This window comes from Octodon degus, unplaced genomic scaffold (assembly GCF_000260255.1).
Source record: "Octodon degus isolate 3935 unplaced genomic scaffold, OctDeg1.0 scaffold00019, whole genome shotgun sequence".
In the NCBI taxonomy this organism is placed as follows: Eukaryota; Metazoa; Chordata; class Mammalia; order Rodentia; family Octodontidae; genus Octodon; species Octodon degus.
The window spans coordinates 16,822,289-16,834,936 of NW_004524595.1; the positions used below are offsets into that span (position 1 = coordinate 16,822,289).

The following is a 12,648-nucleotide window of genomic DNA, read 5'->3' on the forward strand; positions in this document are numbered from 1 at the left end:
CACACACACACACACACACACACACACACAAATAAATAAATAAATAATAAATTAAAAAAAAGAAAACTTGCCTCTAGAACAGACCATTTATGCAGTGTACTCAACAGCATATAAGCTAACGTCCTCCCTCTTCTGACCCTTCGGCTCCTCTTAGTACAGCTGTTCTTGTGAAGCCTTCTAGTAGTCACATTACATTCTATGTCCACAGTAACTTTATTATAGTAATTAAAATACCAAAGATTTTTGTATGCAACATCTCCTTCGCCCTGTAGCTGTACAACTGGTTTCTGAAACCATACATGGAATTTCACACCAAGTTCCATCAAAATATCATGTTAGCCTCGGCCTACCATTTCAGCTGGAATTGTTATTTTCAATAAATTAATGCAAAAAACAAATCTTTTGCCCCAAAACCTGATAAGCATAGTCTCACCATTTTGTATGATGTGAATACATCACAAAAAAAATGTATGAGGAATGTCAGCAAGCCACTCAAAGTTTCTCTCTAGTTGTTACAATTCATTTATTCATTAACTTTTAGAGGTACTACTCAACTAATTACATTTCTAGCTAATTATCTGATCAGTTATCCAGCCAATATCATCCCCATTTTCAACAGAGGAATGCTGAATGACATCCAGTTATACTGTGTCTTCTACATTCTCCTGACCCACAGCCTAATGATTCTCTCTGAAAAGAAACAACCCTTAACAAAATTGTGTATATTCAGCACATACATCTTCAATTAAAAATGTAATCAAAGCCTGTGATTTTAGCACATAAAATGATTCATATTAGATTATACTAGGTTTCAAAACATATACTGAGATATTTATACTAACAATAAAAATGCAGTTTGCATCACTCAAGGCAACCCAGGAGGAATAAAGACCTCTCATGTGTACTTGAGATCATTCATCAAGACAAATTTGCCATTAATTTGCTGTAATTTAAGTCTATAATTGTGTTTGGTCTGGCCCTACCGACCCTCGCTGCACTGCCCCTGGCCCTCGCGTTGGCCCGGCCCTTGGGTGTACTATGTCTGCTAGTCTTCCTGAAAATAGCCCCCTTACTTGAATACATTGGTTTCATCATTGTTGCCACTTTCTGAAGCATGCCTGGAGCTTTTTCTGATGATGGGCACTACCCCACAGCATGGCCAGCGTCGCCGCCATGAAGAAAGTGGTTCAGCAGCTCCGGCTGGAGGCCGGGCTCAACCACATGAAGGTTTCCCAGGCAGCTGCAGACTTAAAACAGTTCTGCCTGCAGAATGCTCAGCATGATCCTCTGCTGACTGGAGTATCCTCAAGTACAAATCCCTTCAGACCGCAGAAAATCTATTCCTTTTTGTAGTCAAATGAATTCTTAAGAGTTTCCCAGACCACTTTTAACCAACCAGTGACTATTCAGAAAAAGAAAATTGAAGCCTGTACAACTTCCCCTTTCTTAACATGTGCCATAACATACAAACTTCTACTTTGTCAGTCCTTAACATCTACCTCTCTGGATTTTCATGAATTTCTATTTCACGAGGGTATTTTATATATGCTGGTGCCAACATACAATAAAATACTTAGTATAAAAAAATACTTAGTATAAAAAAAATTGTGTTTAATTCTGTAAGTTCTTCCTCACCATAAAAAGTTCAATACAATATAAAACTTTCCCCCATGTGTTTACAAAAACACAATACGACAGGTAAACTTTTGTGCTTCTAATAATGTGGATTATATTTATTCAAGCAATTCCCTAAATCCTTTAAAAGCATATTCCTTGCTTAAATATGCCTTTACAAAGACTGTAAAGCCAACTATGGCCTCAAACGACCTCTCTATCTTGCCTTTCCATAACGTACTACTACTGGCTGTGCTACTGTCTGCACCGCTCACACAGTCATCTGGCTGTTAACTTGCCACATGTCTACAATGGTCTCCTTCACAGAACAACTCTTCCTGTTCTTTTCTAACTTCATCACAATAAACACAATGGTTATGAAATTCTTACAGCAATTTTATCACATATATTAAACCTACAAAGAATTAGAAGTAAGCCAGGTGTGGTGGCTCACATCTGTAATTCCAGCTCTCAGAAGGATGAAACAGGAAGATTGTTGCAAATTCAAGACCAGTCTGGCCTACAAAGTGAGCTCAAGCCCAGCCTGAACTGCATAGTGAGACCCTGTCATAAGAAGATAAAAATTAATAAATAAAATACAGTTAAAAAATAGTATTAAGGTGAAAATCATCTGATAACTTCTACAAACACTAAGTTTGCTTGGTTCTTCAAGGTGATTTGTAATAGAACAACTGAAAGGACTCTAAAATAATATCACTCTGTGCACATTTCAACAAAGCAGGAAAGTTACAAAAATATGAAGATGTTGATGAAGGAAAATGTGAAAGGATTGGGAAGGGAACACAAGATGTAAGTCATATTTTTCTGTAAAAAGAAAAAAACAAGTATGCTGAAGGAGATAAAGTTCAGTAAGTTTGGAGAAAAATACAGTGTTTATTTAGCTCCTAACATGTACTAAGCAATGAATCACTTTCCTGTTGATATATGGGGAAATAATATAAAACCTACCTTACTGGATGTCAGATACACCAATTTTGTGTTCCAAAAATTAAAAAATGAATCCTAAAGAGTTAAGAGTTGTAGAGGACCACTTGAGCAGTTCTCCTTGAAAGAAGAGCGACTGTCTCCATTTTGACTGAGCCTGACCCTATTTCCTCGTATTAATATGTACAGAGCTGACTAGGATTTCTCTTTATCCTTCAATTGGCCTTAAGCAATGTATACTGGTCTAGCTGAGGTGCTGGTGATAGTCTTTGAAGGTGGCATGTGTGTTTCCCTGGTAACCTACACCTGCTGCTCTTTAATGTGAGCCAGGTTGAGACAGGACAGAAGAGCCAATGCTCCATGCTGCCAGCTGGGACTGAGCCTCGAGATAGAGGCTATGACTTCCTGGGGCTTAAAAGACTACATCAAAGCTGAAGCACCAGACCCCCCAAAACATCAGATACTATCTCAACAGCATAAAGCAGTTTACTTTCTCTGCATATCCTTTCTGCATATGGCAGAGGTAAATGTAGGCCACCCACCCAGCTCAGCTCACAGTACTCACCTACTTCTCACAATTCTCAGTCATTCCTCCTCAAGCCACTCCTCCACTGAATAAAACCGAGTGAGGCCCTGGGTCAGCCTCTTTGTTCCACTGAACTTAGGGCCCCTTGGCTCCCCAGTAATTATAAATATGTTTTAGTGCGTTTATTTTCGCCGTGGGTTGCACTGGGAGTGGTAGATTGGAATTAATTTGGTGGGATTCCAATAACATATCTTTGGAAGTTAATATAAATATTAACTTCTTGGACTGAGATGAAAACCAGGAAGGGACTCCTACAAAGAGTAGAAAAAATTTTATTGAGAGAACTCCTGGAAGACAGAAGGGGCCCTGAAAGTGGGCTATCAACGAGCCCATCCTCAAAAGAAGTGTTATATAACAAAATCATGAGGGGGTACAATGTGGGTCAAAACTATGATCAACCTATAAGATTATAGTATAGCTACGTAGGTAATATTGATCCAATGGGGAAGAACGTCACATAACAAGCATACAGGAAAAGAACAAAGACCTTTTTATGAAGGGATGGATCAGAAAGTCTTGTTCACTCACTGGGATAATTGATGTCTAGCTAGATAATTGGACCAGGTGATATCAATTATCTGATCCCCTGGGGAGGCACATAGGCCTGGTCACTCTATCTTTATCTTGAAGCCTGGTCTTTTATAGATGTTCCTTCAGCCACAGTTGTGATGTTTTCATCCTCTGCACTGACTCTAGCCCTGTCTGTAATAGTTCTACCTGAGCTATCTACAATATACCCCTCGGAAGAGTTACCCCTAACTGCCATGACAGGGCAAGGGGTAATGACTATTCTGGCTACTTCTGGCTGAAGGGGGTCACAGTTGTGATCGTCAGTAAGAGATACTCTCCAGAGGTGCTACCAAAGGGCCCTTGATAGACACTTGACATTCTCATCTCAGGAAGGCATATAGCTTTAAGTCTGGAGAAGATAAGGCCAAAGAAATAGTTAAATATACATGGATCAAATAATTAAGATCAGTAAAAGTATTATGAATACAACCAGCAAATATTTCCACCAGGAAAAGTTAGTAATATCCTCGTAGAAAGAGGGTAAGAGAAAGTTTAGGGAATTTGAGAATCTGACATGGCCTTAACCTGTCATATAACATCAACAGTCATAGAGACATGAGCAGAAGTATCAGCAATGTACACAGAACATTTAGCTTTTACAACTACACAAATATCCTCTTACACTTTTTCTGTTTAACAAAGAAAGGTCTCAAACCAATTTGCGAAAGCATCTATCCAGACCAGTAAGATTTGGAGCCTCTTACTCTTTGTCATGTGAGTAAAATTGTGTTGCCAATCTTCTTCAGCTATTTACCACATCTTTGTATACTGGAGGGGCTATGGTTCAGTTAAGAGGATTGTTCTTTTGGCAGAGTTCACATGCCTTAACTATCTGCTATATTCTCTAACAAAGTCCTTCTTCTGTGAAATCTGGTGTGTCCTGTCTCTCCCCAAGTGAAAATTTTGATGCAAAGACTTCATACCTTTCACTGACTATCACCAAGGAAGAACAATTTACCATCATCTGACTATAACCATGTTTATGGAAGGAACTGACACCTATTGGGAGAGAGAGAGAGCCCATTTGATTTCTGCCTGAGACTATTTGAGTTGAGTATGATCAAGGGACCCTTCCTAGATGAGTGGGCTTGAAGGGAACAGCTTCTTTTGCAGCTACATCAACCAGTGATTACCTTGAAACACTTGGTCAACTTGTTTGTGGCCCTCAATTGGGCAAACCATTTTCGAGCACTATAGACAGATGGTAAAAATCCATCTATCTCTTTATGGTATTTTATGTGAGATCAATTGGCTGTTAGACAGGTTTTTTTTCATATGGCTGCATGAACATCCAACACTAGGAAAACATACTTTGAATCAGTACTGTTGACTTTGTGTTCTTCACCGAGTTATAAAGAAAGCCCTTGTCAGAGTGAGGAGTCCTGCTAGATAAGTACTAGTCGCAGGGGCAAGTGAGGAACTTTCAAGTGTCTGACGTAGAGCCACTATGCATTTTTTGTCTCATTTTCCTTGAAGGAACTACCATCACAGAAGAGGATCAAATCTGGGTCAGTAAAGAGGGGGAAGTGCCCAGCAAGTCTTCTCTGCTTTGTACATATGGAGAATTACCTGCTTGCAGTCATGTTCTTTTAGCTTCAATTTTCTCCTTTCCTGGTAGAAAAGTGGCAGAGTTTCAGTAGAAACATATCTTTATTTAAATGGCTGTCCTTCTAGAAGTATATCCTGATATTTAAGAAATCAGCTGTGTGACTGCCATAGGCTCACTTTGGAAGAAGTAAGCCTTGCCATATTATGAGCTGCATATGTACTATGATCTTTGCTAAAGTCAGCTTGGATCCCTCTCGTACCAGGTAAGCTGTGGCAGCCATGGCTCTGAGGCATGCAGGCCATTCCTTCGCTATAATGTCTTAATCATGACTCAAGACACCATACAGGCTGTTCACCAGGTCCTCAATCCTATGTAAGCACTCTCAAATCCACGCCGAACCTTTCATCAACATACAGACTGAAATGGTATCCTATTACATGCTTGGTGTTGGGGCATTTGGAAGCACACCTTCAAGCTTCTGAAAGGCAGTTTGGGAACCATGTTCCCAGGTTAAAATATAGGTATCTGCCTTTCAGGCTTTCTTTATAAGCTGATAGATTTCACCATACCCTAATATACAAAGGTAACAAAAACCTGTAATTCCTAGAAATCCCCTTAACTGTTTTAGGGTCTTAGGCTATAGGAAAGAAAGTATTGGTTTAATTCTCTTCCCTTGGTTTTCAGGTTCCTTTAAAGATGATAAGGCCCAAGTATTTCACCTCAAACCTGCAAAGTTGTGCCTTAGACCTAGAGACTTTATAACTTACATCTACTCAAAATTTAGGAGAGCACAGGTACCTTGGCTAGATAGCCTTTGTGAGGGGGCACATAAGAGTATATCACCAGGGGCCAGGGAGATGGCTCAGAGGAATAAGCATTTCCCTGGCAAGCACAAGGGCCTGAGTTCAATCCCTGGTTCCACAAAAAAAAAAAAAAAAAAAAAAAAAAGAGTATATCACCTACATATTGCAGGACTGTGAATTGTAGAAAATTCAAAACATGACAAAATAAAAAGAAAGAAAAAGAAGCAAAAAAAAAAAGCCAAGTCACAGCAAAGCACTTGCTCTACAAGATGAGGCCTGCCTGGTGTGGCAATGCAAGTCTGTAAGTCTAGCACTCAGAAGGCTGTGGCAGGAGGACAGCTATGAGTTTGAGGGCTGCCTGGGCTACCTAATGAGTTCAAGACCAAGGGTTGGGGAGATGGCTCAATAGAATAAGCGCTTCCCTGGCAAGCGCAAGGGCCTGAGTTCAATCCCTGGTTCCGCAAAAAAAAAAAAAAAAAAATCATTTATGGGGGCCTGGCCTTAGCTCAGTTCTTTAAGTGGCTGCTTCCACAAAGCTGTCAGCCTCAGGTTGCTGTAGTTTGATCCCCACAACACTCCAGCCAGCCAAACTACCCCTGAGGGCATTCAGAGCAAAAAACAAAAAAAGAAAAAGAAAAAAAACCTTATTCCTAATGAGTTCAAAACCAACCTGAATTATATAGTGAAACCCTGCTTCAAAAAACCAAAGAAAAACAACCCAAAAGATGAGGACTAACTCTGAACCACTATGGCAGCGCAGTCCAACCAATGCAATTGAGAAGCCTGATCATGAGGATTTTTTAAGATAAAAAGAAACTGGGAATCTGTATGTGAAGGAAGGCATCTTTTAAATCTAACACTGTAATTCAATTGGCATCTTTCAGGATCTGAGAAAGGAGCAGGTATGGGTTAGACACCACTAGGTACACTGATACTACTGCCTTGTTTACTAATCTACAGTCTGGTACCAATTTCTTCTCTCCCTTGGGTTTTTGAATTCCCAAGATTGCAGCGTTGCAAGGGCTAATAGGGTGTGAGTCAGTCTTGTGTCCTTAAGTTGTCAATTATAAGCAATGGTCTTCTTTCAACTTAAGGCCTTAGAATGCATTCTCTCCAATAAGGGAAAACAGTAAGATCTTTAAGATGTATCTGTACTAAGGTAGCTCTTAGGGCTCTATTTTACCTTCAAATTGCCCATAGTTCAAGATTTTTTCTGTCTATGAAAGGGAGGCAGAATATTTGAATTGGGTGTATGTATATTACAGTGTACAAATAAAATAAGATATCCCTCCCAAGGACTTTTAGGCATAATCAAAAAAGGAATGGAAAAAGAAAAAACATCCCAGTTATACCCTAAGGGTTGAGAGAAATAGCAAATTACCTCCTCTCCAGTGACCCCTTTCACTCAAGTATGATGGGTGGAAGGAAAGCCAGGGTGAAAAGAAGGACTGAGAGACACATTCCAGTATTCAGCAATAAGCTGGTTTCTTTTCCCTCTATAGGCATGTTCCAGGGCTCCACAGTCTGGCCAGAGGGAGAAATCAGAATATTCAGGGGCCTTTTAGTCTTGCTGGACCAGCTGTTAAAATGGGTCTAATCCCTAGGACCACCATTTCAGGGGGAAGTACAACTTCTGCTGGTCACTTTTGCAATCAGGGTATAGTTAGGGGGCCTCTTGCCATGATGGTTAGCACAGTCTACTTCAACATGGCCTGGTTTTCCACGGGGTAGCAGGTGAGTTTAGTCACTAAGCTCTTTTTGGAGCCCTGAGAATCAGACTTAACAGTCTATTCCTTTTAAGGCTATAACCAAGGCAGCCACTTTTTTTGGTCTGTTTCTCCCCTTAGCCCCTTCTGGGTCTTGACTGCAAAACACTCAGAAAGCAATTCTCCCCCTAAAGTGTCAAGGCTCAATAGTAATAGAAGCACCTGATTATGCCTTAAGGGCCTTAGGCATCTGGTTTCCTGTGGCTTACATTTACATTTTGAGCACAAGTAAGGACCATTTCTTAAGGCTAAAAAAGGTTGAACATAAGGTAATCCTGACTGTTTTCTTGCTCCCTCTTACAGTACAATTCTAGTTGTGAAATAGTATCATAATCAATACTTCTACCTGCATTGTATTTGCCTCTAAGGGGAAAGCAGGCCATGTGCTGGTGCAGAAAAATATTAAATGGTTCTTTCTCAATATGTGAAGGATGAACAATTTCCAGTGATTAAGAATAAGGAGAAAACAGCCATCTCTTCTAATCTCTGCTTAGTTTCTAGATCCTCTCAAAGCACTGTCCAAGGTAACCGCTATCTGGAGAGTGACTGTAAGATACATGGGGTAAGGGCAGGGCACACAGCTCACTGGCAAAGCACCTTGAAGTGCAAGGTTCTCGGTTTGATTTCTGGTACCAAAAAGCAAAAAGTGGGGTCAGACTAGTTACCCTCACTGACTCATGCCCCTATCTTCTCCAGAAACTCACTCCTAACTCCTCATAGGTTTTTCAGGCGCCAGGCACAGCAGAGAAACAGAAGGAAAAAGGGAAAGGGGCTTTATTATCTTTGAGGACACTGAGAGAATATGGGGAAGATAAGAAATTTTCTCCAGTTGAACAAAGGGAGGCTGAGGCTTTTATGGCCTTTGGCGGGGTAGAGTTTGAAGGGGATGTTTAGATATACCTGAGGGAGCTGATGGGGGGGGGGGTCTTCCCTGAGGCTGCAGGAAGGGTGAAAGGAAACTGTACCCTGGAGAAGAAGGGGGGAGGTGGTCTTGGGGAGTGGGCTTTTATTTCAAAAGCTTCAGCCATACTAGATGACCACCATGATGATTTTAGCAATTTGTACCAGGGCCAGAACCTATCAACTCTAACATGTGCCTCCACAAGCGCAAGCTATAAGTGATTCCATCTACAACAGTCATGTTTAAAGAAGCAAGCAATGCTAGCAAAAGTAAACTAATAGTCAAAAGATCTGAACAACAACAACAAAAAGATCTGAACAAATGCTTTCCAATTTTTGAGTGAGGGGGGAAAAAAAAAAATCAAAGGACAAGTTGGTAATTGGTTGGAAATGATCACCCCTATACACAGATAGAGGCAAATAATAGCTTGGAAAATCTTGCCATGGGCCCTATGGCAAAGAAGTCCCCAAGACATTTGTGCTATCTAATCACTTAGGCAATCTTCCTTGCAGTAAGACATGGCTAAGTTTTATCCAAATGCTAAAATTTTGATGTCTCAATACCTGCTATACACTTATGATACTCACAGGTTAAAACCTACACCTGTCATTCAGCAACCACAACCACAACTAATTTACACATTAGAGAAAGTATTTCCACTCTCTACGCACATAAATGATGAGAACCAGGCCAATGATGAGAACCAGGCCGAGAAAGGGAGAGAAAGCACAAGGAGATTGGGGTTCTCCCTGAAACTGAATGTGTTTTGGTCCTTTAAATACTGTGCATTAGGAAATAACTCCTTCTGGTCTCACCCAGAAGTTGGCTCTTTGCGTGGCATCTCAGTTTCAATTTCCTGTATGCTGGAGATCATTGTCCAGAAAGCATAAGTGAGGACATCATTTTAATGCATCCTCCTGGATATGCAAAGTTCCAATATCTTATCCAACTCAGAGACAGGATATGTGTTCCTCACCTAAGATTACTTCCCTGTCCGATGTTAGCAAACACTCGCTTCCTAGGGGTTCAACTTAAAAGTTCTTAGCTACTGGGTAGAAGGGAAGGATGAAACAGTTCAGGAATCCTCCTTCTCTAATCTTAGTAAACAGCCTCCAAAATGGAAAGTATGAAGTGTCATAAAAAGATCAGAAATGAGATCAGGAAAAAGCCTTTTTATCTCATGCTCACGCTGAGTTACTGAGACAGTTTCCCCATGGGTCATCACCCTCCACCTGGATAGGTGACAATGGTAAACATCCAGAGCTGAGATTGCCTCCTCACCAGCAGATTATACAGAAAAGAAAACTGAGGCAGAACTGATCGATATTTCCCTAGACAATGTAGAGGAAGGGATCAGGTCAGACTGGCCGAATGAAATCTGTCCTCCAAGTTTTAAGAACAGATGCTGGTCTACTTCCTTTTAACTGGCAGCTGACATCTCATGTTTTATTAATAGGCATCTCTATTTCTTAAACATAAACTAGATTTCATAAAAAGACCCATTTTACAGCATTATATCAATATGCATTTTGGTTAGTATCAAAGTCCACTAGGGGATGCTCTAACATTACTTCCCCCAAGTGCTGCCAAAATAACAAACCACAACAATCAAGACAAGTTAAACAGGTCAAACAAGGAGCATCAATGAGTTCAGAAATTAGTAAGTCCAAATACAGTATATACAAAAGAAGAATACAAAAAATGCCTATAAAAAGTAAAATGTCCCATCAAAAAATAATAATCCTTTTAAATGTTCTTTATCATATTATGTAGGGACTTAAGGTTCAACATATCAATACTTGATGAAAAATACCTGTTCCTTATTATGCCTAAGATGTTTGAAATGCAGTGAGATAGTGAGGTTAAGCTTGATAGCGTAAATCGTTTGATAATAACAATAAGCTTGTCTTCTGGATGGTTAACAACCTAAGTTTGCAGACCAAAATTAGAGAAAAAGGAGGGCTACAAGGAAAGCCAACATTTTGGCCCTACCCTTCTAAGGTCAATTAAGACTCAGGACATATGAGAACTTGTACTGTAACGTCATGTACCTCGGTAGTGTCCCAAATTTTCTGATCAAGAAGATAATGGGGCCAAAGAGGAAAGTGATCGATGACGTAGAGTGTGCCTAAGGAGAGTCACATGGGGAGAAGACACTCTCTCAGGCTTTCACAGAGAGCACATAGGCCAAGTTCTACAATCTGAGGTACAGGATCTCAAGATAAATCCTGAGGGCATTTCACTGACCTTGTCAGACCAAAAAGCTACAACTCTTGTTGCACAGGTCCTGCTTTACCTTGGTCTTAACCATCCAGTAGAAAAGTATGAAGATGAAATATAGGAAGTAAAGCCATGCTGTTATGTTGAGCTGTGGGGGACTCAGGTCAACAATTTCTGACATTGCCAGTTAAACAGAAGACCCAATGATATTATGGGCTTCTGTACTCTTTTAGAATATTTTGCTGAGTTTACACACCTATAATATTCAACAACGGAACTTAAAAAAAATTGGGGTATAACTATGAATGTCCATTTTGTATCTGTGTATTCAAAGTGGTTGGGATAGATATATAGTTGCATTCTCTTAATGAATAGAATGATTTTTTCTAATGGTGTTTGTAAGTAGGATCACAAGTCTGCACCTTGTACAGCAATTAACCACTGAGAAGAATGTATGCAGTGGATTATTTGTTGAAACTGTACTTTCGATTTGATTTGAAAATGTCTCATTGCTATATGTTTATCAATAAAACTTTGAAAAGAAAAAAATAAATAAAAAATAAATAAAAATAAAAAAATAAAAAAATAAAAAATAATAATAATAATAATCTTCCTATGTTCTCAACTCAAATTTATTTATCAGTTTAACAAAAAACAATATCTAAAAAAAGCATAAAAATTCAAGATGTGAGCAAATGAAAAACAAGGACAACAACTTCTGTTTACCCATACAGTCACAATCCAGAATCTATGAAATAAAAGCAAATTCTTATATCTTTCCAATTATCTCAGTGGTACCTCCAAATGATATGGGGGGACTCTAACTCCAAACCTGTTAGATGTCAGATACATCATTTGTGTTCCTCAAAAGAGAATTAATTCTAAGGAACAACAGATGTTAAGAATAGGTATAACTTTATTCAGATAGCGTCTGAGAGACATGAGGAGACCTGAAAGTGGGTTGTCAAGGAGCCCACTCCTGAAAGGAAATTTTATATGGCAAAATCATGAGGTGGGTACAAAAACTACAAGGTAGATACAATGTGGATCAAAACTATGATCAACAAGTAAAATTACAAGTAAAGCTGCTTAGGTAATATTGACCCAATGGAGAAACAGGTCACATAGCAAGTGTATATGGAAAGAACAAAGACCTTTTTAGGAAGGGATAGAACAGAAGTTCTTGTTCAACAACTACAATAACTGATGTCTATCTAGACTTTATTGGACCAGGTGATACCAGTTATTCCTTGGGGAGACATGTAGGCTTTGTCATTCTGTTTTCTGAGGCCTGGTCTCTAACAGATGCACTTCCTGCCACAGTTGAAATGTATTTTGAGCCTCTACATTGACCCTCTTGAGGGCCTAGTTGTGTCTGTCTATAATACTTCCACCAATTAGCTGTCTATAATACTATGGCTGCTGAAACCAATTAACAAACTAACTCAAATATTTTACAGTTCTGACTTTAGAAGTCCAAAGTGGGTCTCTCTGGGCTGAACTGAAGATGTTGGTCGAGCTGCATTCCTTTTTAGAAGTTTTAAGGAGAACCCATTTTCCCCCCTTTCCCAGTTTATAAAGGGGAAAAACCCTAACATCAGGATTTCCTTAACTTCCTTCTACTTTTTTTTTCTTCATAATTTTATTGATAAACAAATAGCAATGAGACAGTTTCAAATCAAATCGCTAGGACA

At 39.5% G+C, this 12,648-nt stretch overlaps 1 protein-coding gene and 1 pseudogene across 2 annotated transcripts in view; one reads left to right on the forward strand and one right to left on the reverse strand.

Annotated features, from left to right (window-relative positions):
- The window catches only part of Fryl (FRY like transcription coactivator), a 302,292-nt gene that overhangs the window by 268,306 nt on the left and 21,338 nt on the right, over positions 1–12,648 (reverse strand). The window lies entirely within an intron of this gene.
- LOC111815650 lies at positions 1,156–1,580 on the forward strand (annotated as a pseudogene). The gene has a single exon (XR_002820316.1). The product of XR_002820316.1 is annotated as a guanine nucleotide-binding protein G(I)/G(S)/G(O) subunit gamma-5 pseudogene (transcript).